Source organism: Eumetopias jubatus, unplaced genomic scaffold (genome assembly GCF_037043125.1).
Source record: "Eumetopias jubatus isolate StellerSeaLion01/CBP00866 unplaced genomic scaffold, mEumJub1_p1.0 scaffold_4, whole genome shotgun sequence".
In the NCBI taxonomy this organism is placed as follows: Eukaryota; Metazoa; Chordata; class Mammalia; order Carnivora; family Otariidae; genus Eumetopias; species Eumetopias jubatus.
Window position 1 is genome coordinate 121,018,066 of NW_028274810.1, and position 26,515 is coordinate 121,044,580.

The 26,515-nt window shown below is 52.4% G+C and overlaps 1 long non-coding RNA gene across 25 annotated transcripts in view; it reads right to left on the reverse strand.

The window, feature by feature from the left end:
• The window catches only part of LOC114211185 (uncharacterized), a 376,382-nt gene that overhangs the window by 171,085 nt on the left and 178,782 nt on the right, over positions 1 to 26,515 (reverse strand). For 21 of the 25 annotated variants that reach the window (XR_015768071.1, XR_015768068.1, XR_015768066.1 and 18 more), the window contains 2 exons: positions 6,881 to 6,953; positions 6,136 to 6,285 (listed from right to left, as the gene is read on the reverse strand). This is a non-coding gene — a long non-coding RNA (uncharacterized LOC114211185). Of the gene's footprint in view, positions 1 to 4,572; positions 4,719 to 6,135; positions 6,286 to 6,880; positions 6,954 to 20,481; positions 22,160 to 26,515 lie in introns of all 25 variants that reach the window. The other 4 variants (XR_015768063.1, XR_015768057.1, XR_015768077.1 and 1 more) reach the window with 3 other exon arrangements.

Genomic DNA, 26,515 nt, shown 5'->3' on the forward strand with positions numbered 1-26,515 from the left:
CATCATGTCCCGAGACTCAGGATGCTCTTGGGGGCGCTTCAACCTTGTGGCATGGGCGGGGGGGGGGGGGGCGTCTCCAGAAGCCCACCACACCTGGCCCTGCAACTGAAGTCAGCGAACACTCCACTTTACAGAAAGGGCATACTAAGGATGAGAGGAGGCGTGGGGACCACCCTCTGTGTCCTACAGGAACTGTATCTGTCCCTAATCCTTGTCACCCAGCCAGGGCTACTCCCCCCAGCTACTTCCACCTGAAAGGGGGTGTGAGGCACTCTCCCCAGAGACGAGAAGCCCCCTAGGAAGGCAAGGGCAGTGGACACTTTGTGGGTACACGCTATGAGCCCTCGCTAACCTCCCGGATTCTCCTGCACCGACATGCAAGGCAAACAGCCCTGCTCCCGCCAGAGCTAAAAACATCCTGGCTCAGTGAAGTGAAGGGCTTTCCACAGTCACCGGTTAGTGAATACAGAGGGACCCTGACTGCAGTCCAGGTTTTCTGGGCTCATTTCAGGCCCCCTCCTCCTGACCGTGCCACAAGCCCTGGACCCAGTACAGAAGCTGCAGCGAGGACCTCCCTGAGAGAGGGGACAGTGGCCCTTTGATTCATGCACCACCCATTCACGGAGCATGCCCTCTGGGGAAGCGCTAGTAGTAGGCTCTGCCAGAGGGGTTAAGAGCATGGACCCTGGTGTGGGCCACGGTGTGGTTTTAAGTTCTGGCTTTAACATCTAATGGATGGGGCAGCTGGGCCACATTACTTAACCTCTCTTGTGCCTTGGTTTATTCGTCTGTAAAACGAAGGCAATGGCAGCACCTATGTCTCAATAGGGTCTCAGGAGGATTAAGTGGTTGGGTAAACTCCACACTTGGAACCGTGCCTGGCACATGGTCAGTGTGATCAAAGCACTAGCTTTCATTGTTCTTACTGTGGTAGATGAAATGGACCTCGTCTTTGCCCTTACAGGAGTGCAGTCTCATGAAGGAAAACAGACGTGAAATAAACACAAATAAATGTGCCAGGATAGACCCGGCTAGGGAGGAAAAGCAAAGAACAGTGGGAGGACACTACAGGAGTGAAGGGCGAGAAAGCACGCACCATGCAAAAATGGAGAGAACGAGCACTCCAAGCAGAGACATAGCATGTGCAAAGGCCCTGAGGTGGACAGGAATGGGGTATATCACTCAGTGGAGGTCAGTGTAGCTGAAGAAGAGTGAGTGAGGAGAGATATCCATGCCAATTCATGCAAAGCCCAGTGGGAAATTTGGGGTTTTATCCCAAGAACAGAAATGGGAAATCCTTGGTATGTTTGGTAGGGCAGACAGAATTTGATTCACATTTTGTAAAGATCGTGCTGGCTCCCGAGTGCAGATGGGACTGCAGGGGGCAAGGATGGATCCAGGGAGTCGAATTTGGAAGCTCCTGCCATGAGCTATGGGGGAGATAAGGATAATTTGGGTAGGAGGGCTGGTGGTAGATGGAAAATAAACTCAACTGAAACCCCAGATGCTGGAGGCTCACGAGGAGAGAAACCGCAAGTCAGCCAGGACTGTCAGCTGGCTGGCTCCCTCCCCCTGCCCTGGCCAGGGACAAGCTTTCATGAGTACTCAAGGCACCATCATGATCAGCCAGATTGGATCGTTCTAGAACACCCTTCTTAGAGGAGTTCACTTAACAAGGCCTGTGCCAGGTCCATGATGAAAGGTGCTGCTGACCTTGGAGCTGACCCCCTCCGTGGGAAGGGAGGCCATGGTGGGGAGCATCTGCAGATTGGATATGCTCCATCCTGACGAGGCCACTCGTGGCATCTCGAGAGGGGACGCCGTGCTCTGATGTGAGGGGACAGGGGCATCCGCCTGAAGGGGGGCATCCTCTCTTTGGGCATGGAACTCCTCCCACACCCCCCAACCCACACCCTGTTCTGAGCTGCCCATGGGGAGGGACCATGTCCCACCAGGTCTGCAGTCCGTGCCTGGCACAGACTCTCGATAGGGCAACCTTCTCACTGGAGGACAGGCTCCGTAAGGACAGTCCCTGTTTTACGCCTCCTTCCAACTCCAGTGCCCAGCACAGACCGACTACAAGACGTGCAGTCAAATGTAGTACGAAAGAACAAATGACTCTCCTCCATTCCCTTGGAGTCAACTACTCAGTCACCGAATCAAGGGCCAAGCTGAGAACCACGACGTACTGTAGCCGATGCCCTAGAGGAGCAGGCTGGGAAGTCAGACACAGGCAGAAAGAGACAAGGTCTATTCCGACTGTCCCGACAGGAGACACTCAGACGGAGTCTTTCCAATGGAGGAAGTTGACTTCCAGGCAGAAGAGCCCAGAGGGAGAGCAAACGATGGAATGGAAATTGAGCAGAGGCAGGGTTTGGGTAATCTGAGAGGCAGCCAGTTAGAGAGAGGGGACCCCCCCCTCACTCACTGAACACCTGTCACTGGGCAAGCCCCAGAGAGACTCTTCCCCGAAGAACCCTGGAGCCGGAGCTCACAGCCCACGTCACAGTTGAGGACACTGAGGTGCAGCCTGGCTTAGTGACTTGCCCACCATCATAGAGCCAGGAGTGGGTAGAGCTGGGGACGAGCCCAGCCCTGTCTGTGGTCCCCTCAGGAGGAAGCATGACAGGATCAGGTACAAAAGTCAAAGAAAGATAGTGGTTGGTTCAAAAGACAGAAATGAAGCCCGCATGAGAGGCGTCTGTCATGAGGTGACGAGCATGGAATCACAGGGTGGCGTGACACTGAGGTGGGCTTTAAGAGATGCTAGGAGGTCTGACCGTCTTTGATCGGAGGGACAAGGGCAGAGCTGTGCTTTCCGAATCTGGACCTGGCCATCAGGAGGTGAGGAGAGAGACTGGAACCTCAGCAGGACCCCCCAAAGGGTGGAACTGGAGAGGCGGGGGAGAGACGGAAGGAAGCAGGACTTGGGGCCAACAGGAAGGAAGCGAAGCAGGGGCAGGACTGCTGGCTGGAAAGGGTCCAGGGAGAGGGAGAAACCACTTCTCCTTCCCTTTCTGATGATGGCAAGATTACGACTGCAGAGCAGGGCTGCAGCGGGCAGGACTTCCCAAAAATCGGGAGGGGAAGAGTTATGCACATGTGTCCGAAACAGAGGCTGCAGTCCCCAAATCATGTGGTCACCTCTGACCTCTTCTACCCACCCTGGAGCTCCTATCTGCAGTGAGCTCTGAACTCGGGCCCTCGGGGACCCCGCAGTGCCCCTTCCTCCAGATATCAGGGCAAAAGAGAGGCACAGAAATCACGGAGATCCGAAGGTAAGCGGCCAGAGGCAGCAAGAAAGGCAGTGTCTCCCCATGCTATGGGTAGAAACCCAGGCACAAGAGGCAAGTATCACACGGTGAGTACTCGCCAGAATCAGGGATCAGACGCAAGGCCCTTGGTGTAGACCTGGCCTGTATCCATCTGGGACCCAGCAGGAGGCGGCGAATGAATACCCTGACCTTCCTCACTTCCTGCCCACCCGCCCCACCTCCCCAACAGAAGCCAGAGGGCCCAGGAGCCCAGTGCGGCATCCATCCTATGGCACCCACACAGGACAGCCTCCCCGTCACAGGACAGGGTGGAGGACAGGGGTTGCGGGGGGCGGGGGGAAATCTGGAGGGGGACAGGGAGATCACCCAGCACCTCGCCACTCCCACAGCCAAGACTGTGGTGGGTACTTGGGCCTGAGCTGCCTCCCCTCTGCAGAACCATGGGGCAGAGGCCCCAGGCCTGCGCTCTGCAGCAGGAGGCCACCTGGCTCTCCGTCAAGGGTAAGGCCCCACACGTGCCAGCACTCTGCCTCCACCCCCAACTGATCCAGCATCTTCACATCCCCTTCTTCCTTCCGCATTCACACCCCCTGCCCTGCCCCCTCTCGATCACATGCAAAAATCTCCCAAGGGCCTGCTTCCAACGCAGCCGGGGAAGGCTGGGCGCGGCTGGTTGTCTCGTGGAAGAGATGGGGGCCAGCCGATGCCCACCCCACGCCCTGGCCCGCCCCCAGCCTGCCTGCCAGCCCCGCACACTGAGGCCTAGCTGCCGGTAAAAAGAAAGGGCTCCTATCTCTGATTCCTCAGGGCCTCTGATAAGAAATGTCATCCCTTGCTGGGTAATACTACCCGCCCGATAAGAATCTCTATCAAGCTCAAACATATGGCTGGCTACAGAACACAGAGCCCAGCAGAGCAGGATAATTTATTTGCTTAAGCTGAAAGCCCTGGGCGGCCGAGAGAAGTACACCGAATAAAAGAGGAAGGAGCCAAATTATAACCTCTCTGACTTGCATGGGGATTTTCAAGGGGAAGGCTGGGGCACCTGAGGACGACAGGGGGCCCTCCTCGCTCTCCTCCCTACAGGATAAACACTTTCCCCTGGTCTTCCCTCAAAGGGCACTTTCACTTACGCTAGCTATCACAGCTAATCCTCAAGACAACCTCAAGAGAAGCATTTTCAGCCTCCTTTTAACAGATCAGGAAATTGAGATTCAGCAAGGCTAAGTAACCTGGCCAAGGTCACACAGGGAGCCAAGCAAGAGCTCAGGCTAGGACCCCATCAGGCCTGACTCACCAGCGTGCGGCTGCTGGGTCACCTGGCTCCTGGGACTAAATTAATCAGCGGGGTCCGACGTGCCCAACTTAACTGACAGGGTCAGCTACTCAACACCGTCTCAAAGGTCCACGGCAAGCCTCTCCCCATCGCCGGGTCTCTACAACCTGGAATGAGGAGGAAGCCTGGCAGGGCACAGAAATTCAAGGGAGAGAGTGGGGGGGCGGGAGGGGGGTCCCGGTCAGGGGACAGGCAGGAGCGACAGACGTGCTAAGTGTGGGTGCAGTAAGGATAGGCGGCTCATTGGGGAGAGCACTCTACACTCTTCCATGCCCCCCTTGCTTTCAGCAACACTGTTAAGGCTGATGGTGCTTTTTGAAAGTTAGTATCACTTTAAGATGGTTCCACGTTACTTCATAAAGCCACTCATTCTTTTTTTCTTTTTTTTAAGATTTTATTTATTTATTTGACAGAGAGACACAGCGAGAGAGGGAACACAAGCAGGGGGAGTGGGAGAGGGAGAAGCAGGCTTCCCGCCGAGCAGGGAGCCCGATGCGGGGCTCGATCCCAGGACCCTGGGACCGTAACCTGAGCCGAAGGCAGACGCTTAACGACTGAGCCCCCCAGGCGCCCCAAGCCACTCATTCTTTTTAACAGCTGCATAGTGTATCATTTCAGGACACATCATGATTTAATCAACCAATCCCGAACTGAGGGGCTTTAAAGACTGTGTCTCATAAAGACACACGGACAGGTGAAGGCCAGAGCTTGCACAGGATACTACAATGGTAGATACCCGTCGCACACTTGTCATAGAAGGTACAACACCAGGAATGGATCCTAAGGTAAACTATGGACTCTGGATGATAATGACGTCAGTGTAGATTTGTCAACTGTAACAAGCATCCCACTCTGGTGTGGGATGCTGATGATAGGCACATGGGGACAGGGTGGATATGAGAGCTCTCTGCCTCTTCTACCCAATTTTTCTGAGACCCTACAACTGCTCCAAAAAATAAAGTCTGTTTAACAATAATAAAAACCAATCGATCACACAAGTGTGAGTCACAACTGGCTCAATTCTATTCTGTTGACTATTGACTTCCTTTTCCCCCGAGTCTGGGTCATACTCTCCTGCTTCTTTACGTATCCAGTAATCTGATCAAAAACGAGGCATCGGATGTCAATAAAATAAATAAATCGTCTTATCATTTGCCATTTCTGAGGGCGCTATTCACACCATCTGCACACGTGTATGTGCTTCTCAAGGAAAAATTCCTAGAATTCACCCAGTGCCTTATAAACTCGGTTTTTCCTATCCTTCTCAGGCAGCAAAGTCTCAGTACTGCGCCTTGACAAGCTGGTGGCTCCCTGCACACCCACTCTCCTCAGGCCGTGGTGGGACTCTGCTAAAAGGACCTTACTACTCTGCATGAGCAACTCCTGCCATTTCCACAAAAGCACATGAAGAAATAAACACACTTCACTTCTGGTCGCCAAAAACCTACTCTTCCTGCCCCTTCCTCCTCTGGACCCTGGTGACTTCATTCTGCAATCAAAGTGAACACTAAGCAAGACACCAACCTCTCTTCATTCAGGCCATTCCTAGAGCTGGTCAGCATTCTTCTTTTCCTTCTGGGCCCTGAGATGTTCAAAAATGCAGATAGCCCAAGGCTGGAGAGAGGCAAATCTCCACAGGAGCTCAGGACTCTGCTAAAATCACAGCCTGACAACCTAGGAAAACACAGTAAATATCAATTATGCAATTTGGAGCCCAAGGCACCTTGAAGAAAAGCATCCATTACAAACAGAAAACCCTCTGATAATCAGAAGATAAAGAACACTTACCTCCCTGGCTGAAATGAAGAAGAACCTAAGGTAAAGGAGGTCATCCTACCTGGGAGAGGTTGGTATGCACTGAAGACCACAGGGGATGCTGAGGGGTGCACAAACATGAGTACAGCAGACCCCTCCCCGTCCTGAAGGATTCAAGACCCACTGGAAGGTCCTGAGAGAAAGGCTGTGATCCATGTGGTCATAGAGGGAGGGACCAAGAGCTTTGGGAACAAAGAGGAAGGAGGCACTGAGTCTCGCACAAGTTAGAGAAGAGGATATTTGAGCTAGGTATTGAAGAGTAGGGGGTCACCAAGCAGAGAAAGGGGAGGAGACTTTCAGATGTCTTAACATCATGTGTGACATGGAATGTGAAAGAGCGGCCAGTGGCCAGGCGGTAAAGGATAGGCCTCATGCTATGTTAAGAAGTTTCACTTTCCCCTACAGATGCAATGGGGAGTCATAGAGACTCTTGAGCAGTGGAGTGACAGATTACCTCTATGCCTCATCACCACCATGAAGAGACCCTCAGCCACAGGGGACCCAGTGTACATGGTTCCCAGGTCATCCTGCAAAGCAACAGACATAGTGGTTAAACCAGTAGCCTCCAGAGCCAGCAATCTGTCTTCAAATCCCAGCTCTGCCACCATCAGGTTGCGCAAGTGGCTTATCTAGTCCAGTCTTCCCATCTGTGAAATGGGGGTAACAGCAGCAGAGTCTTCTCTTAGTGCTAGTATGTGGATGGTGAATTGGATAAAGTTGATATATGTAAGGCGCTCACACCAGTGTCTGGCCCACGACAGGGGCACAACATGTGACAACTGGGGGGGGGGGAGCTGCTCCCATCTTCCCTTTCGCCCCGGTTTCCTCTTTCAGCACTGTCGTTTCTTCTGAGACATGAGCTGCCCTGAATCTGAGCAAAGGTGAGCAGGTTTCAGTCCAGGTTTGCTTTAGGAGGGCTGGAGCTCTTGTCTGAAATAGACTTTGAGGACTGCTGGCTTCTCATGAGTTTCCCAGCATCCCGGTAGCAGGTGCCATCTAAGACAGTGGCTCTCAACACTGTTGTGTCGAAGATTAATCTGGGGAGATGTTACAACCTCAATGCCCAGGCCCCACTCCGAAGACAGAATCTTTGGGTTGGGGCGGGGGGGCGGGGGGGAGGCAGGTATGGAGAATTCCTGCAGTGAGATTTTTAAATTCCTCAGGTGAGTCCAGCATTATACCCAATTTGAGAACAACTGATCTAAGGGCTGAACTGAACAAGGAAAGGAAACATGGCAATGTTCTGGAAAGTGCTGCCACCCCGAGTTGGGTAATCTCCAGAAGGCACCTGGCTCCCTAGGTTGCTGCTTCCTCACGCACAGGGCAATGCCTGGGCACCTTACCTCTTCCTGGGATGTCCCACTGAGCTTGCAAACATGACAGTGCCCTGGATCACTACGATTGTGACAGAGCTGTCAAAACTCTTCTGGAAATAAGCAAGGCCATGGAATACCAACACATACAACCATGTAGGGACATGCAATGGAAAAAGCCTTGGTTCGGTGCACAGAGCTGGTAACCAGTTAGGGTCTCTCGCTAACCAGAGATGTTACTAGCAACCCCATCCTTTTTGTCTTCAGCTTTGTCCACGGCAGACCAAGGATAAGAACTGCCTTGCCAATCAGACAAGGGGTCTGTGAGGTGCAAGCAGGAAGACACAGGTCACACTATGAAGGGTCAGGCTACTGTAAAGCATTTTTATTTCACATTTTCTGGGTGATCCCGGCAACATGGAAAGTTCCAGAGAGAGAGAAAATGCCCCCTTCCACGACTGTTGTAATGGAGAGTAGGGAGGAGACAAAGAGCAGTGCCGGCCACAGGAAAGCTTTCTTCAGGGCAGGCTGGAATGGAACCTGTCAGGGTCCAAGTGGGGATCAGTGATAGGCCAGGAGAGCAGGGTGGGGCCGAGGGCGGCTCCAGGGAGACGTTAAGATAGGAAATGTTATCTGGGAACAATGGAACCACCATACCGTTGTCCTGGCCTGGATCTGACAAGCGGGGATAAGACTCCAGGAAACATGTCCCTCGACAATTGGCCAGAAGTGGCCCCAACAGACCACTGGCCCATTACTTTGGTCTTGCATCCATTCGTGCATGCACCCTGCAATGGGCATACATCCACCATGTACCAAGAACTGTGTTAGAAGGTGGGGATGTGGGGTGCCTGGGGTGGGGGGAGGTCAGTCGGTTAGGTATCTGCCTTCGGCTCAGGTCATGATCCCAGGGTCCCGGGATCAAGCCCTGCATCGGGCTCCCTGCTCAGTGAGGAGCCTGCTTCTCCCTCTCCCTCTGCCTGCAACTCTGCCTGCTTGTGCGCTCTCTCCGGCTCTCCCTCTCTCTCAAATTAAATTTAAAAAGAAGAAGAAGAAGGTAGGTATGCCAAGATGGGTAAGACCTGGTCTTCACCCTTAGGAAGGACAAAGGACAAAGACAAGGCAAACAAAGAAGTAACATTTAGGAACAACACTATGAACTCAAATAAAACAGCAAAACAGCCACCACTCACTGCTGGCCCAACTATGCATCAGGCAGTGTGTTGTGTATTTTATATTTAACATCTCAAATCCTCAGTGTCCCCTCCAAGTAAGGTACTAGCTCCATTCTACAAATATGGAACCTGAGGCTCAGAGAGGCTGGTTACTGGACACGGATCACACAGCAGTTAAGAGGCTGGGCTCAAATCCCGATCCAGAACACTTGGGCTCCGTCCCCCACAGCCCAGTTCGACAATGCAGAGAATCAAAAGGCAGTGATCTCTCTCTCTCTCTCTCTCTCTCTCTCTCTCTCTCTCTCTCTCTCTCTCTCTCCCCCCTCTCATGCACCTCTTCCAGGCACAGTGTCCGCATTTGGGGAAAGTTTAAGCACCGTAAGAAGCAAACAAGAAACACGAATAGGCACAGCACGCAGCCTACGCTATGGCTCAATAAATGCTTACGAATCAGAATCCAAATATAACAGCATTGGAGAAGCAGAGCAGAGGTGTGAGATGTTTGGGACGTCGCAGACCCGGGCCTGAATCTCAGGCTCAGGATTTACACCTCCCTGAACTTCAGGGGCCTTGTCTTAAAAATGGGAACAGTACAACCTACCAGAGGCCGACTTGGACGAGGTCCACACAACGGGGACAATCTCCTGCCCTCAAGACCCCTGCACCCCGTCTCGGGCTTGGGGGACATAGAACAGCAGCTGTCCCGCACAACCAGGAGAGAAGCTGGGCAGTGTCAGAAGCTCCCGCTGAGTCTGGAAACGGGCCCCACACGAGGTGCCCAACGCCTTCCACACAAGCCTGCTTCACCCGGACTCGGCAGCCCTCGAGGAAGGGGCACGTGCTCACTCCGGGTGCTGCATCTGCTCCAGGCCTGGGCCACCACCCCGCGGAAGCCTCTCAGGCGGACTTCTCTTGACAAGTTCACACTCCCTGGTGAACAGCACTCAGAAAAGCTGGGGTACAACCAAACGGAGGTGCTGGGGCAGGTACAGGGAACAGTTGCCCCAAGGGGCTGTGACTTAACCTTGCCTGAGTCCTCACTGTCCTGTAGGCACCAGTTAGTTTTGATTTTGTTTGTTTGTTTTACCAGCAGGGAGGCCATCCCGGTTTGAATTACAAAATAGAATATGGCTCCCGACTCAACAACTGCTAGTAGCTGGGTGGTCTTAAGCTAGTGACTTTACCTCTCTGGGTCTGAGTCTGGGCCTGGAGGTTATCTCAAAAAATAGACACACCCATCTACTCATCTACTCAAGAGATATTTACTAGGTCCCTACCTGTGCTCCACGGAATACAACCAGGGGGCAAAATCAACAGAAATCTCTGCATGTGTGGGGCTCAACAGGGATGGGGATGGCAGAGAGCCGACAAACACACAAACAAGAGGGTCAGGCGGTGGTGAGTGCTGCAGAGATCCATCAAGAAAGAATGGGAATGGGAGATGGGGCGTGAGGTGGGCACTGTTTTGCAAGCACGGCCGGGAACGGCCTCTGTGACAAGGAGCCATTTGAGCCACGTGTACTCTGTGCAGGCCCGGTTCCAGGTGAGGACAGGTGTGTCCCATGGACTAGCTCACTCCACCCTCTCCAGCACCCCTAGAAGGAAGCCAGTGCCCCTCTCCCCACTTTACACAGGACAAAGCTGAGACAGAGAGGTGCAGTGCCTCGCCCAAGGGGACGGAGGGGGATACTCTGAAGCCCAAGCTCCAAACAGCTGTACACTAATTCTTCCGTTCCCAGAGCTCCGTTTGTGGGCAGCTGACGCTCTGGAAATGATCACTGTGATCACTGTCAAGACACCGCAGAGAAAGGAGAAGGTATGGAGGATGAAAGGAAAGGCAAAGACACGACACCTGGCACAACACGTACGTACCACCTCCACTTGGAAGAATAGGAATACTGATTGTACGTACTACACCCATTTGAAAGAATAGGAATTCGTTGTAGGCTCTTCTCCCTCTCTGTCTCTGATGGACACACTGCCTTCTGTCTCTTTTTATACTCATCTTTACATAATTTCCTCAAGGAAGAAGGCCTGAGGCCCTGTGTCCATTTAACCTGACTTCTGATTCACAACTTTGTTCCAGGTTCTGCTCTCTCCTGTCCCAAAGGAAAGGGCCCTCCCATCCAGGCCGTGAGAGCACCTTCTCCTTTCCACGGCCATCATTCCAGAGCCAACCCTGGTGTGATTCTGCTCAAGCCACAGCCTGGAGCAATGGGAACAGGGGGAGGGCGGGCAGCTGGTGATGGTCCTAGAAGGTCTCAAAGATGCAGATGGGGTCATATTGATCCAAAGGCTGACTACTCCTTTGAAAGATCAGCTTCTACCTCAGATTCTCACACTCCAAAAGGCCAGAAAGAGCTTCTTTTAAAAACACTGTTGAAAACCTTGCTTCTGGGCATTCACCATGATGTGCTTCTTCTCTGGCTTCCTATTGGATTGGAGCTCCTGGGGCCAGGCCTCAGGATTCTGCCCCTACAGCCAGCACCTGTAGGCCCAGCATGTTTGATGAACGAATCCACAGATGGATGGAAGCAAGGGAAAGAGAAAAGGAAGAAGGGGGAGTGGGAGGGGAAAGGGGAGGTGTGAATTGTAGGGTAAAAAAAAAAAAATGCCTATTAGATAAAATCATGGGAAGTAGAGATAAAAGGGAGAAGTGGATAAAAGCAAAATGGCCATGGCACAGCTGAAAAAAACTATGGAATACTATGCAGCAGTTAAAAAGAACAAGGTGTGTGTGTGTGTGTGTGTGTGTGTGTGTGTGGGGTGTGTGTGCACGCACACGCATGCGCACACACACACAGAGACATACACCCACAAAAGACCCGTAAAAGATATTGTTCAGTGAAAACAGTATATTGAAATACTCAATTCTCTTCAGCTCATAATGCTACACAGTCCATGCAGCCAGACCCAGGGTGCTGGCTGGAGCTGGTCATAAATCCCAAGGAGACCAGCTGACCCAGCCCACTGCCTCAGGCTGACATTTCCACCCACGATGAAAGAAAAGGCCATGCCCTCTCTCCAGGGCTCTAGGCAACAGCAGTCTTGTGACCCAGCTACCAGTCTTGCTTTGCTCCCCCAGTTCCTTGAAAATAGTTGTACTGGTTTCAAGACAAAATAACTCAAAGGAGCTTCGCTCACCTCCAGGCCCCCCACCTGCCTGTGATAACTCATGAAGGGCAACGCCCTCACACGGAGCTGTAAACTGAAGACCTAAGGGCTCTATCTGGCTACAGGTTTCACCCAGGGGATGTTGTAAGTATTTCTGAATTCGCTGTCCCCACCTAAAATTCAGGAAACTTCATTACGTTACATGGTCCAAAAATTAACTCGGCAGCCCTGGCCCCACACACACAGTAGCTTGCTGGGTAGCTGAGTGCTGAGGGGCGTGGGGAGCCCCTTATTCAGGGCACGTACTCTCCTACTGGCCACCATCTCATCCCTCAGAGACCACCTAGCCCAAACTCGTCACAGACAAAGAACCGCTGCTCGGAGAGGTGAGGAGATTTGCCCAAGTTCACACAGCAAGCCAGGGGCAGGACGGAAACCAGAACTCCATATTCCTCACCTAAACACCTGTGTCTCTCCTAGCTGCCAGTCTGAACCAATCGTAGCCTTAGAAGTTAGATGATCCACTGACATCTGGCTAGAAAAAGGCTTCTAGGGTCAGGATCAAAGTCCAGCTCAGGCAGAAGTGATCCTCCTACACACGGTGACCCAAACACACCATAATCAGCCTAGGCCCGGTCATCAGGACGACTCTTGCTCAATGTTATTCTTTGCTTCATGGTTTCCACATCCAGAGAAACAATACTTCCCTAAAAATCAATTGTCCCCAGCAACCCACCTACAGAGTTCTTGGAAAATATGGGTTAAACATTTTGCCACACACACACACAAAATAAAACAAAAAAAACGAGGAACAAAAAGGGTGAGGGAAATTCATCAACATGGTCCCGCACTTTTCATGATTCACACCAAACGTTTTTCAAATCCCCAAATTCAAATGCCCCAGTCCCTTGGGCTGCAGAACTATTTTTACCAACACTTGCCAGTAAGGAGGCTCCACATGTTTTAATAAATGGAATTACTCAGTATCAGGAGACACAAAATGGCTTCGAGAGGCTGGGAGGTCAGGGGAACTGAAAATGTCCTGGAAGGAAGATTCCGGAATAATCAATTTCTGACACAAGGGAAGGAAGAGCCGGGTGCCATGCCACAGCCCAGAACATTGGAGAGGCTGACTCATTGCAACAGAGAAGTCAAATAAATAGGCGGCCCCATCGGGATCATTTCCCAAGCTTCCAGAACAAATAAGGAGATAGAGGGTAGCAACCAGTCCTGGGGGACGCCGACACATAATAAGTGCTCAGTAAATATTACACACACACACACACACACACACACACACACAGAGTTTCTGAATCTCCTGACTTAAGTATCGGATAGCCCAATGGTCTGCTCCTCTCCTTACACTTGCTCTCTTGGGGATCACACCAGTCTCAAGACTTAAATAATAGGACTCCAAAATACATATCCAAATATTAAACTTTTACTCCATGCACTAATCCGGGTTCTTCAGAGCAACAGAAATATAAACAAGGAATTGGCTCACCCAGGTATACAGGCTGTCAAGTCCAAAATCTGCAGGATGGACCAGCAAGCTGACTGGAGACCCAGGGAAGAGCTCATGTAGTTGTTTGAGTCTGAAGGCCATCTGGAGGCACAATTCCCACTTCCTCGGACCCTCAGTTTTTTTTTTCTTAAGGGCGTCAACTGATTGGGTGAGATCCACCCACATTTTGGAGGGTAAGGAGTTCTACTCAAAGTCTACTGATGTCAGTATTAATCTCATCCAAAAAAATGCCTTCACAGTCACATCTAAACTGCTGGGTTTTTTAAAAAAGATTTTATTTATTTGTCAGCGAGAGAGCACAAGCAGGGGAAGCGGAAGGCAGAGGGGAGAAGCAGGCTCCCCACTGAGCAGGGAGCCCGATGTGGGACTCCATCCCAGGACCCCGGGATCATGACCTGAGCCGAAGGCAGACGCTTAACCGACTGAGCCACCCAGGTGTCCCCTAAACTGCTGTTCGACCAAATGGCTGGACCCCATGGCCTAGATGACTCGACATGCATTTTTTTAAAAGATTTATTTATTTGAGAGAGAGAGAGAGCATGAGTGGGAGGGCAGAAGGAGAGAATCTGCAAGCAGACCGCCCTCTAAGCGTGGAGCCTGAGGCAGTGCTCAATCTTAGGACCCTGAGATCATGACCTGAGCTGAAATCAAGAGTCGGGCGCTTAACCGAGTGAGCCAGTCAAGGAGCCCCTTGACACACAAAATTAATCTTCACATTTCAGATGCATATATCCAGCTACTTCCTGAATCTCTCTCTTTGAATGTCTGATGAACGTCTCAAACATAATGAGTGGAATCCTACCTGCAAAACAAACATTTCCCAAACCCTCACTGATCCCCTTAAAAGAATAAACAGAAACTTCACTCTCTACTTGCTCAAGGTAAAACCCTAGGATGATCCTTTATCTGATACTCCGTATCCAAGCCATCAGCAAATGCTACCTTCATGATACGTTCATATCTGATGGCTTCTTGTGATTTCCTCTGCTACCCCCACACACTATTGTCATTCCTTCCCTGGATTTCTGCAAAAACCCTGGGTTTCGGCCAGAGCCTCCTAACTGGTCTACCTATTTCCACCTTTGCCACCTTCAGTCGATTTTCAGCAGAGCAGCCAGAATGAGCCAGTTTAAAACGCAAGTCAGATCTGCTCAGCAGCCTCCAATAGCCCCAACTCAACAGAGAAGAGCCAACGTCCCTGCCCCAACCCGCTCTGGACCATTCCATCCCTGAGTCTCTTCTGCTCTTTGTGGCTAGCCTGCCTTTTCCCCAGGGGGACACCCGCCCATCTCACAGTGCCCACATGGGGCATTTCCTGAAGCCTGCCTAGCCAGCACCACCCGGCCTTAGAACCCAAGCGAGGACCGTGAAGGCATTAGTGCAGTAATCTGAGGACAACGCAGAGTGGGAGCGATGCGTGGGGTTAACTAAAGGAGAGGAGGGTACAGGTGGGGATTTGTGTCTTTGAAAGACTTCCAAAGGCAGCTGGTGGGGCTTGTTATCTGAAGTGCATTTTTAAAAGAAGAATCAGTTGGCTGCCAGGTAAGGAGAGGTGGGTGGAGGAAGGGGGCAGAGGAGGAGAGATGAGAGCCAGGACAGGGGCATGGCAATCTCTGAGTGCTCGCTGCCACACATCGGATGCCATTTCACGCACGCCTGGCTGGAGGGATCCAGGCAACGAAAGGAGACGCTGTATTTGATGGTGGCCAGAAAGCCACCCAGTGGCCAGGAGGATGCGCAAATGCACGGAACCGGTAGGACGGCTTGGCAAGAGAGCGGACGCCCCCTCTCCATCCTCCCATGCCCCTTCTCCCTCCGACAGGATCTGCGGACAAAGGTGCAAAGGCTGCAAGGTCCCTTCTGTGTTCGGAGGCCTTGGCTGAAGACTTCTGGGGAGGGAGAGCGGAATCGACACCTTTCATCCTGCAGAGGCTGAGGCTGCCTTCAGAGGACGAGCCCAGCTACCCAGCGGGGCACTTGGGCAGGGAGGCGAGGTTCAAGGTCCCTACGGGGCCTTCTCTCACTGGGCCCAGTGAGAATGACCCTCATCACTTCTCAGAAACGCCTCTCGGTTAGCAGGACCCTGTCTGCTACGGCGCATGCTCTAAGCCATGAACAGTCTGTCCCTAGAGAGGCAACTGATGGGAACTGGGCTCTGTACGCAACGCTCCTGACGGGCCCAAGCTAGGGCTGAGCAGGAAGACAGGGCCAGCGAGAGCGTGACCTGATTATTCACAGGGTCTTGCAATTCCAGAGACCACCACCCCCGAGCCCAGCAAAGGGCTGCACCTCTGTCTTAGCACTTAGCACCGCCGGGAGTTCGACTGTTTCTCTCACAGCCTCCTCATTGCCATCATGGGTCCTGCTCCTGCAGTGGCCAAGTGCGCTCCTCCCTGCCGTACCCTCGCAGCCCGCGGTACCCTAGCACCCCGCGAGGTACCAGCCCCATGGCAAACGCTGAATAAACATGAACTGAGTAATAACACACTCGGGCGAAGGAGAGGAAGACAGGATGGAGACTCCTGGAGAAATCTGGAGCTCTAAGGAACCGTCCATAGACATTGGATCCAAAACATGATTTCAGACACTGAATGGAAGTTTATAGCAGTGATTCCTCAATGGGGGTATTTGGGCTGTTTCTCAACCGGTCAGAAAGTCTACTGGAAGCTGCACCTTCCTTTTCAGGAAGGCCACAGAGAGCCCCCCAAACATCAAGCTTCTCTGCTTGATACTGGCCAGAATGGTATCAACCCAGTCTGGTGACAAGGATCAGAACCCCCAACGGGTGGATGTTTTTAGGGAAGAAAGTGGGTTTTAGGTAAGAAGGTGGACAAACGATTACCTGCCAAGTGAAGTTTGTTTAATTGAAACAATTCTCTTGCAAGGAAGGCGAATCAGTAAAAGGGATTTCTGGAGTTGCAAAGGTGGGGCCTTGCTAGGCTAAACCAGGGCTTCTTAATGGAGGATGCTGTTGCCCCTCACCCCCCAGGGAACACCTGGCAATGGCTGAAGGCATTTTTTGACGGTCGTGACTAGGGACTGCTGCTCAGCGTATACAGACTAGAAAGGAAGGGGGAGCTCTGGCAGACTTTTCGACCAACTGAAAATACTTGGCCTTTTATATCCTTCTATTTCAGAACTAAGCATAGGCCTGGGCTCACAGGGGGTGGCCCAAAAGTATGTTTTGCATGCCCGAATACATGTATGATAGGATTATCATAGAATCAAAAGGGATGATGAGTAGAAACGGACGCGTCCAGATCCCATGTGAAAAATAAGTCGTCCATCTACATACACGCTAAGCAGTGGTCCCCTTTGGGGAATAGTGCCGGTGGTCAGGAGCAAAAGGAATTGCTTTTGCTCTGGGGTCTGTTATGGGTTGAACTGCCTCCCTCAAAAAGATATGCGGAAATCCTAACCCCAAGTACCTATGAATGGGATCTTATTTTGAAGTAGGCTCTTTGCAGATGCAATCGAGTTGAGATGAGGTCATAGCGGATTAAGGTGGACCTAATTCCAGTGACGGGTGCTCTTATAAGGAGAGAGGTGCAGAGACTGTTACACACAGGGAAGAAGTCCAGGATGAAGGCCATAAGCCAAGGACCCTAAGCTACAGGGTTCCTAGCTACACCAGACACTAGGAAGAGGCAAGGAAGGATCCTCCGATAGAGCCTTCAGAAGGAGCATGGGGTCTCCCTAACTTGAGTTGGGACTTAATTTGGGGCTTCTGGCCTCCAGAACTGTGAGGGGATAAATTTCTGTTGGGTAAGCCACCGAGTTTGTGGTGCTTTGTTATGGCCACCCTGGGAAACTCATACAGGCTCTAATATCCTGACCAGATCCTTTGGAAGAAAGGAGAGGGGAGAGTCAGCCAGGATTCCTCCACTAAAAGTTCTTCTTGTAGGGTAATGATCCTGGCCCTCATCCCCTGGCTGAACCACCTTCATCCTCCCTCGTGACCCCAAGGACCAGATATCCACAGACTCCAGTGCCACTTAAAATCCAGAGTCTGGGCAGGGTGGGCAACTGCCAAGGGCTAATGAACACATAGCCCCAGTGTAGTAAATACCGCTGGATGACTGATGGACCCATCAGTTAGTGAGATGGGTGAGCATGGAGGAAGCTCTCTGAGCTAATTAGCCATCACCTTCCCGTTTACGATCAGCAGGAATTTTCAGATGGATACCTAAGACAATCCTAACTGTATAGTACACTCAGTGGATCTGCTCGTGGGCTCTCTGTCGGGGGGCATCAGGGTAGCTGCAGGGCCAAGCGTCATAATGGGGAAGCCTGGGGAGCCGCCCGCTCAGGCAACATTTTACAGTGTGCATTCACATCTGTGCCCCATGCATTACGACGACATCTGATTGCAGAAATGCAGAGGGGCGGGGGCCACTCCCACACTTGCAAGCTGCAGGAACTCAGCTCTGCGAGGTTCAGAGCTCACCCAGGGTCCCACGGTGAGTCAGGGGAGTGGGAGCTTCGAAGCAAGACTTCCCATTGCAGGCCCACGTTCCTTCTCTCTGGCACTGCACAGAGTAAGCAGGACGCACGGCGGCGGCTGACAGACTCTTCGATGTTACAACCGCATGACCACAACATGACGGAAATCATAGCAGGAAAGCAAAGCTCACCTGTATTTCCCATCACGCTGGCATAAAAACTTGACACTCTCGAAGCGGCCTTTCTAGAAGTCATCTACATGCAAACATATTTTCATACTGTGCTCATGTGAGATTATGTGATTTTGCTTGCATCACTCAGCATGTTATTTCAAGGATCTCATAATGCTCATGTGGCATTCATTCAACCAACTTTATTTTACACCTGCTATCTGCCAGGCACCTTCATGGGCAGTCAAGACAAAATGGTGAGCAAATAGGACACGGTCCCCACCAAAGAAATAGGGGAAACAGACCTTAATTAAAGAACCAAACAATGAAATTATTAGAAACTATGGTAAGTCGTATAAAAAGGCAAAGCATCGAGCTCTAAGAAAGCTTGTAATAGGAGCTTCAAAATGATAATTTTAAGGGTCTCATAATATTGGACAGGTGGGTAATCATATTTATCTAAACAGTCTCCATTTAATCAAGTTTGCTTTCAACTTTTTATTATCATAACTAAAGTTACTCTGAAATATCTGGAAATGAAATATCACTATGTCTTACCACTTACTTGGAAATATTTTAGAAACAAAAAGATGAAGTAAATAAAGCAAAGGTTTATAACTGTTAAAACAGGACAAGGGGTGTATACAGGTGTTCATTACAGTATTCTCTCTACTTTCCTAGATGTTTGAAATTTTCCATAATCAAAGGTAAAAAAAAAAATCATGATTTAATAGACATTTGCACAAAATAGGTTTTTTTCTTCCTTTGAATTACCCCTTAGGATACAACGGAGAAACAAGGTAACGGAGTGAAAAGATGCAGACACCATCAAGGCTATTTTTGCATCCTATGCTAACAAAACCCATTCCAAACATTCTACCAGTTGCCACAGGCAGCCCATACATGCACATGGTGTCCTCTAGCCTCATTAAAGCAATGGATAGTAATGTTTAAACTGTTTCTTCATTTAATGCAAGGTCCGTTGTATGCTACATTTCTCCAATTTTCCAGTTAAGCATCTGAACTGCCTTTTATAATATCAGTGAGCTGCTCGGAATGCAGAAAGGAGGGGTCTGAGGAGTCAGGAGGACCCTAGTTGAACCCTAGCTCCTCTGCCCTTTAGGTAAATGCTTTGGCAAATACTTAAGTGTCCAGGCTTGGCGTTGCTTCACCTGAGAAATAGGGGTGAAGAGTCTGCCCAAGAGGGGGAGGCAGGGCTTAATGGGACAGCCTGTGGGGAAGGCCCTGAGACAGCCTGGGGACAGAGTGGATGTTCACTGAACCGCCTGGCGCCTTCTCCGTCCTGGAACAGACTGTGCCCCGCTTCCACTTGCCAACAGAACCTCACTGCCAAGCCCTGATCTCAGGCTCTGGTGTGACTACAGGCAAGTCAGCCTCTCTGTTCCTCAGTTTTCCTGCGTGCAAGCAGGAAGAATGATCACTCACCTCTGAGCGGATGTGCGGGATTAGAGGAGAAGACAGTGTTACCCAGTCACAGCCCTCCGGGGCACAATCTGTAAAATGGGCACAAGGGCTCCAACTTCTCAGGAGTGTGGCCGCCACAGGGCCCCCCTGAAGTGCTTGGTTCTGAGCAGCCTGAGCTCCGCCCACTGCCCAGGGATCCTCAATTCCTGCAGTTAATACCTCCTCAATACCCCTGGTATGAGAAAAGGGGTCCAGGCGGCCCGCTGCCAAGTGAGAATCCCAATAGGGGGTCTGCAACTGACAAACCAGAGCAGCATCAACGCCGAATGTCCCAAGGAAGGAGCCCGAACCCAGGATACCTGGATGGCCTGCGGTGGCTCCACACACTCGATGACAGGAACATGGGAGGGGTGAGATACATTTTTACTCAATAAAGGAGCTTATTATATTCAAGAGTAGCTTAAAAGGAAAAACTGGGGATTTCTGTGAATTGCACTACCCGGGGAGGATCAGGGGCCAGTGACCGGTCCAGAAAAACCCACAACTCCTGCCGGCCCTACCATCCCCTACCAAAAGACCCAGCCCCGAAGCCTCTCCAGCTGTCTCCCTACATTGCGGCAGCCCTGCTGATGAAGGAGGAGGCACAGGGCAGGGATGAGAAGCTTTGAAAAGCGATGGGCCAAAAGGCCCCTCAACCGATGAAAGGTAGAAACAGACTTGAATCAGGGCTTTGGGACTCCAGGGGTCTTGCTCTGAACCACTGAGCCACTGTGGGCTCCTTCATCATCATACAAGACGGCACTTATCTGTCATACGAGTTTCCCCATTGCTACTGTTAACAAATTACCACCAACATCATGGCTAAAAACAGCACAAATTCATTCTCTTACAGTTCTGAAGGTCAGGAGACCAGAATAAGTTATAAGGCGCTAAAATCAAGGTGTCAGCAAAGCTGGTTCCTTCTGGAGGCTCCAAGGGAAAATATGGTCCTTCCGTCTTCCACTTCTAGAGGCTGCACGCATTCCTGGGCTCCCGGCTGCATCACTTCTTTTTGTTTCCCTGGTCAGGGGGTCACATCTCCCTCTCCCTCCCTCTCCTAAGGACACTTTAAGATTACATTAGATCCTCCTAGATACGCGAGGATAATCTCATCTCAAGATGCTTAACTTCACTGCTTCTGCCAAAATCCCTTCTGCCCTACAAGGTGGCAGGCAGAGGTTCCGGAGATTAGGATGTGGAGATCTCTGGGGGGCTGTGATGGAGCCAACCACATGTGCGGACCTGTCTTTCTCCCGCACCACATGTCACTCCTCCTCCTACAGCCAGCACATAGCATGGTGCCCACTAGACAGTAAGTGCCCAGGAAATGCAGAAGAGGAGAAGGCAGGGAAGAAAAAGGGAGGGCTCAGGGTGGGAACAGAACCCTAGAGTCTTGCATCATCCCTGAGCCCCCCACACAAGGGCGAGAGGGAAAGGAGGCTTCACTAGCAGGTATGTGTCCACTGGGAACACGTTATCAGTTGCAAAGCACCGGCACCTTATTGGCCCGGGGATGGACTCCCCCGTGCGCAGTGTGTTTCCCTGTCCCCGTGTGTTCCCACAGCTACTGCTGTCCGCACAGCAGGTCAGCGGGCAACAGGCAGCTCCTTTCCCGCAGACTTGCTGGGAATCCAGACAGGGCTGGGGTAGCCAGATGGCTCACTGCTGTGTTCTGATGAAGGCACTTTCCCTGCAGAGAGAAGACACTGGAGAAGCCTCCAGGTAACCGGACCTTGGCCACAAAAAGCTCTGGTTGCCAACCCCCGCCCTCCCCCCTGCCAAGAAACCGTAGAAATGGTTCCTTCTCAGGGAAAAGACCATGGCAATGATAGCCACTGCTCACGCCTGAGCTTTGCAAACAGTCGTCTCAATTCTTTTCAGCCAACAAGGTGAAAGGAAACGTTGGGTTTTGTGCTCATTTTACAAGTGGGGAAATAGAGGCACAAGGCAAAAGTTACCAGCTGGGAAAAGGCAAACAAAGGATTCCTGAGTCTCGAAGTCTCAGGCTGGGCTCTTCCGACGTGGGCACAAATCTGCCAAGCACGAGGGTCAAACCGTGTCCCCGGGGCCACAGGCTTTGTCTGTAGCTGGTGTGACAGGAGGGCTTTCCAGCGTCTAACCCAGAGCTGAGGGATGCGGGACCCAAGTCCTCTGCTGACCTGAGGGTATCCCACGTGCAGTCACACTCATGTAGCCACTCTGCTCACCAAGGTGACGTCCACGCGTGCTCGGCACGGGGGCGGCCCCGGGGACAGAGAGATGATGGAAACACAGTCACTGTTCTCAGAGGGCTCGGTGGACACACACAGATAAACCTGACCAGTGCTGGCAGTGCTCTCTGGACCCGGACGGTGTCCTGCTGAGGCCACGCTCCCACACAGAGGCTCCAGCTGCTGGGGTGAGGAGAGTCTCACGGAGAAGCGGGCTCTGCTGCAAGGTCCCGAAGGATGAAGAGGAGTTTTCCAGGAATAAGAGAATACTAGAGTTCCGATGGATGGAAGGGCGTGCTCTTTATAAACGTTCAGCTCCCTGGGAAAAATAAATACCTGAGTTGATGTTTGGCACAGACTATGTACAGAGTCTGTGAGAGACAAGGGAAGAAAGGGAAGAAAGGGGGGGGAGGGGGAGGGTCTCTTGTTTCTCTCTCTCCCACGTGAGGCTCTGCACTTGGCCTTTATCAGGCCAAAGGTCAAGGCAAAAAGAGGCACAGATGGTAATGCCTCCTACCGCCAGGGAGGTGAGCCGGCAAAGTAGGTGGCTGCCCAGACTTCCAGTCTGGCCTCCCAGCAATCATCCCCAGACACATATCGTGGTCCGGGAAAGCAAGCAAAGCATGGCGAGGGGTCCAGGGCAGCAGGTGGAGGACAGTGCCCCTCGGGGAAGAGCCCCTGAGACAGAGGTCAAAGACAGCATCTGGCATTTTTACTCCTTGGGACTCTGCCATGAGTGAAGGGGGTCAAAGGAGGAGGGGCCACAACTCTAACCCTACAATGAGAAGTCCCTTCCTTTGAAGCCATCTTCAAAATCAGAGCCCTGACTTGGTTTTGATCCTCAAGGCTGGCAATTCAACCAGTGAGGCCCCAGCCCGGCACTGTGACTATTTTACGGCTGAAGGGCCTCGCTGCTCCAGGACACTGACATTTGGGAAGCCCCCTGTCCCAAGGGTCTCAAGAGAGAATCTGGGGTCTCAAGGGGAATCATCTACTATGGTCTAACCTCTGGGGTGGCCACCCAGAGGGAAGCTTATGGGAAACCAGAGACTCTCCTCACCCCTTGGAAGAAAAGGTCACTGTCTTTCTGTCCTACAGTGTCTTTTCCTCCCTGCATCCAGTCTCCAAGGAGCACTGTGTTGGAGAACTGGCTGCACGTTTCTCCTGAGTCGGACCTGGGCGCGGGTCTGGGCTCCTGCACACATGCACCCAGGAGACAGGCCAAGGACATTCCACTGGAGGCTGAGCCACTTCTGGGCTGGGCGACCTTGAGAAAGCACCCCAGCTCATGAAGCCCCAGGAATCACAGTACTGACCCCTTCCCCCTTGCGTGAAGTGCCAGCTCTCAGAAGGACGTTCCCAGGCTAGTCTGCTGGACCCGGGAGATGAAAGACACACAGAGTAGAGCTGAGACACTCCCCAGAGACTAGACGGACTGACCACAGCCGAGCCCAGACACGGGGGAAGTCCAGCCAAGATCAGCAGAGCCACTCGGCCAACCAGCCCAGATGCGGAGGCAATAAATGCTTATTATTATCGGAACCAGTGAGGTGCTGTTGCTTGATACGCGGCATTACTGGGGCAATAAATCTTATATTCAGTCTGTAGGATGGCAGTAATAACATGGACCTCCCAGGGCCACTGTGGAGATTAAATGAGACAAACAACTGTTTGCTCTTGATGAATGGGGGCTGTGATCCCACCACCTTCATTGAGAGGGTCTGTAATCACCACTGGATGGACCGCAGAGCCTCAGTCTACCATCCTGAGGGAGCCGGCCAATGTCTAAAGAGGCGGCGTGGGTGGGGGTGACCTCGCCCCCCTCCCAGTGCTGCAGCCCCAGATCTCCGTCCCTGCCAGGCCCTGGCATGGTGAAGCAGAGGTTCCTGCAGCCCTGTGTCCACCCTTGAAGTCAGGGTCGGGAGCCACGGGCCCACCCCCATCTGCTCTTCCCCAGCTCCAGGCCCTGCAGAGGCCCCACATGGTTGTGTGCATCTTGGCCACCTCATAAGGCTCAGTTTCCTCAGATCTCAGAATTACCCCCCCTTCCCGGGCTTGCTCTGAGGACTAGATACGCAAATGAGTTTGAAATTCCAGCAAGAAGCAGGTCACGCCACAAAATGAGGCCACGCCCTCTACCATCATCCCTGTCCCCTTCACTGCCATCACAACCCCCAGCATCCTGAAGGTTGTCATCACCATCACCATCCACAGGGAAGCAAAATTCTCAAGAGTAGAAGGAAAAAAATGTGTAGGGAGGTGCTTATATGCATGCGCTCTACTTTGGGAGGGTTTGGTTTGAATTTCAGATTGGCTTCTTGGTAGCTGTATGGCCGTGGGGAAGTTACTCAACATCTCTGAGCCTCAGTTTTCTCACCTATAAAATGGAGATCATAGCACTCCCTACCTCACAGTGTCATTATGAAGATTACATGAGTTAACACACACAAAGCAAGTAAAACGGTGTTCGGCCCATAGTAAATGCTCAGTACGGTTAGCCGGTGAGCTGCCACTCTCAGGGCTGCTGCTGTTAACAGTCAGACCACCACACAGCAGGTACGTGAAGTGTCTCAACTCCTCGAATTCTCACGAGGGCTCTGAGAAACATAAAGGGACTTGCCTCGCTCTGAAGGCAGTGCCAGGCCCACTCCCCCAGGGACCCAGGCGATGGGCGGGCCACAGCAAGTTCCCAGAACGCGCCCCCATGCCTTCCCGCACCCGCACTGACAACCAGGAAACAGGCAGACAAGCTCTCTGCCAGTGCCCGGGTCATTTTCACTTCACTTGTGCTGCTTCTGCAGCTTTTGTCCTCTATGATGCGCTCAGCTGGGCAGGCGCCCCTGTGGCATCAAAGGCTCTGCTGGTGGCAGCTACAGGGAACAGCGGTGCCAAGGTCCCTCCCCTGCCAGCCCCCAGCCCCCCGCCAAGCAACCCGGGAGACTCGCAAAGAGGAGGTGCCTGGCCTTATAACCACTCTGGGTGTTACTTAACCCTCGGCCGTGAGGTCTGTTCTGGAACAGCCCAGGTGTGCCAGGCAGGGGCTGATGGCCAACTTGCTCCTGGACCAATGGCAGCAGGCAGATGCCTGGCAACTGATGGGGCCGGGGAACTTGACCTCTGCATGTGATGAAAGGGTTCAGAAAAGCTTTGTGGTGACGGCACTGCCTGGAATCCAGAGTGCAGAGATCCCTGCATCCACAATTCAATATTTAAGTACCAAGGACCTGCTCCAGGCACCTGCTCCAGGCCACTTCGGCTGAGGGATTCAAAGCTAATCTGACCTGGGGTGCCTGGGTGGCTCAGTTGGTTAAATGTCTGCCTTCTGCTCAGCTCATGATCCTAGGGTCCTGGGATCGAGCCCCGCAGGGAGTCTGCCTGTCCCTCTCACTCTCCCTCTCTCTCTCTCAAATAAATAAATAAAACCTTAAAAAAAAAAAAAAAAAAAAAAAAAAGCTAATCTGACCTGGTCCTGGCCTCAGGAGTACACAAGCTAGTGCAGGGGACACGTGGGGAGACACGCTGAATGCCAGGATGAGGTGTGAGCAAGAAGAATGGGATCAAAAGGGAAGCGGACTTCACTTGGTTCATTCACTCAGTGACTATTAACGGGGTACCCACCTGACAGGTACTGGGGGCACAGGAATGAGGCAGGCAGACTCAGGTCCCTGTTTTCATAGAACACACCTTCTTGTGCCTCAGGGAACCACAAAGACCTCCATGGACAAGTGTCTGGGTGTCAGGTGTCCTGCAAGCACCTGGGTAAACCTGGCAGGTGCCCGACGGGGCAGGGAGCTAGGCCAGGCCTCCAGAGGTCAAGTTGGGCTCAGATACTGCCTCCCGCTCTGTCTGGTGCTGCAAGGCTCGGCAACCTCAGTGAACACCACCAATGATGGTAACGCGTCCCAGCAACTGTTTATCAAATGCTTACAGTGTGCTAACATGCAGTACTTCGTTCCTCCTCACTGGACATCCATGAACCAGGTGTTCTATTTCCCCTGCTTACCAAAGAGAAACTGAGGCAGGAAGCAGGTAAGTCCCACAGCTAGCGATGGCAGAGTGAGGTGCTCAACGTATGTCTGTAGCCAAAGTCTGTGTTTCTACTCAGCACCCCCACCCCACCCCCATCCTGCGTCTCTCCTTAGAGAGCTGAGAACCCAGCCAGGCGGTTCCCGCTGAACGCTCTCCTCTGTGGGGACTAGAGCTGGGCTCATGACAGGACAGGCTTGGGAAAGGACTCCAGCAGCTAGCCCTGGTGAAGGTTCATGCCAGTCTAGGCAAACATCCGGGCACTGCTGTCCCTGCGGGCATGGGCCCCGGAACAGCCAGACCTGGGGAGCCAGCAAGGTGGGCAGGAGCCGCCAGCGCCCTGGCACCAGCCCCGGCCCCTGTGTGTTCCTCTGGCTGACTGGCAAGGCTTCAAAGGGGTGTGCCAAGCAAGCTGGGGGACCGGGCTGGGCTGGCTAGCCTGAAACGGAGATGGGAGAACAAAAGGAGGCCATGTGGGCTGGTCTGGCAGGCTCCCGTGGCGGGATGGAGGGCGGGAGCGGGGAGGCAGGGAGGGAGGGCTGCGGTGGGCAATGCGCAGCCAGCAGGAGGTCCCAGGTGTGGCGACTGTACAGTGAGGAACCTGAGGATGGGGGGAGCTGGGCCTTGGCAAGTGGCGGGCAGCTGGGGG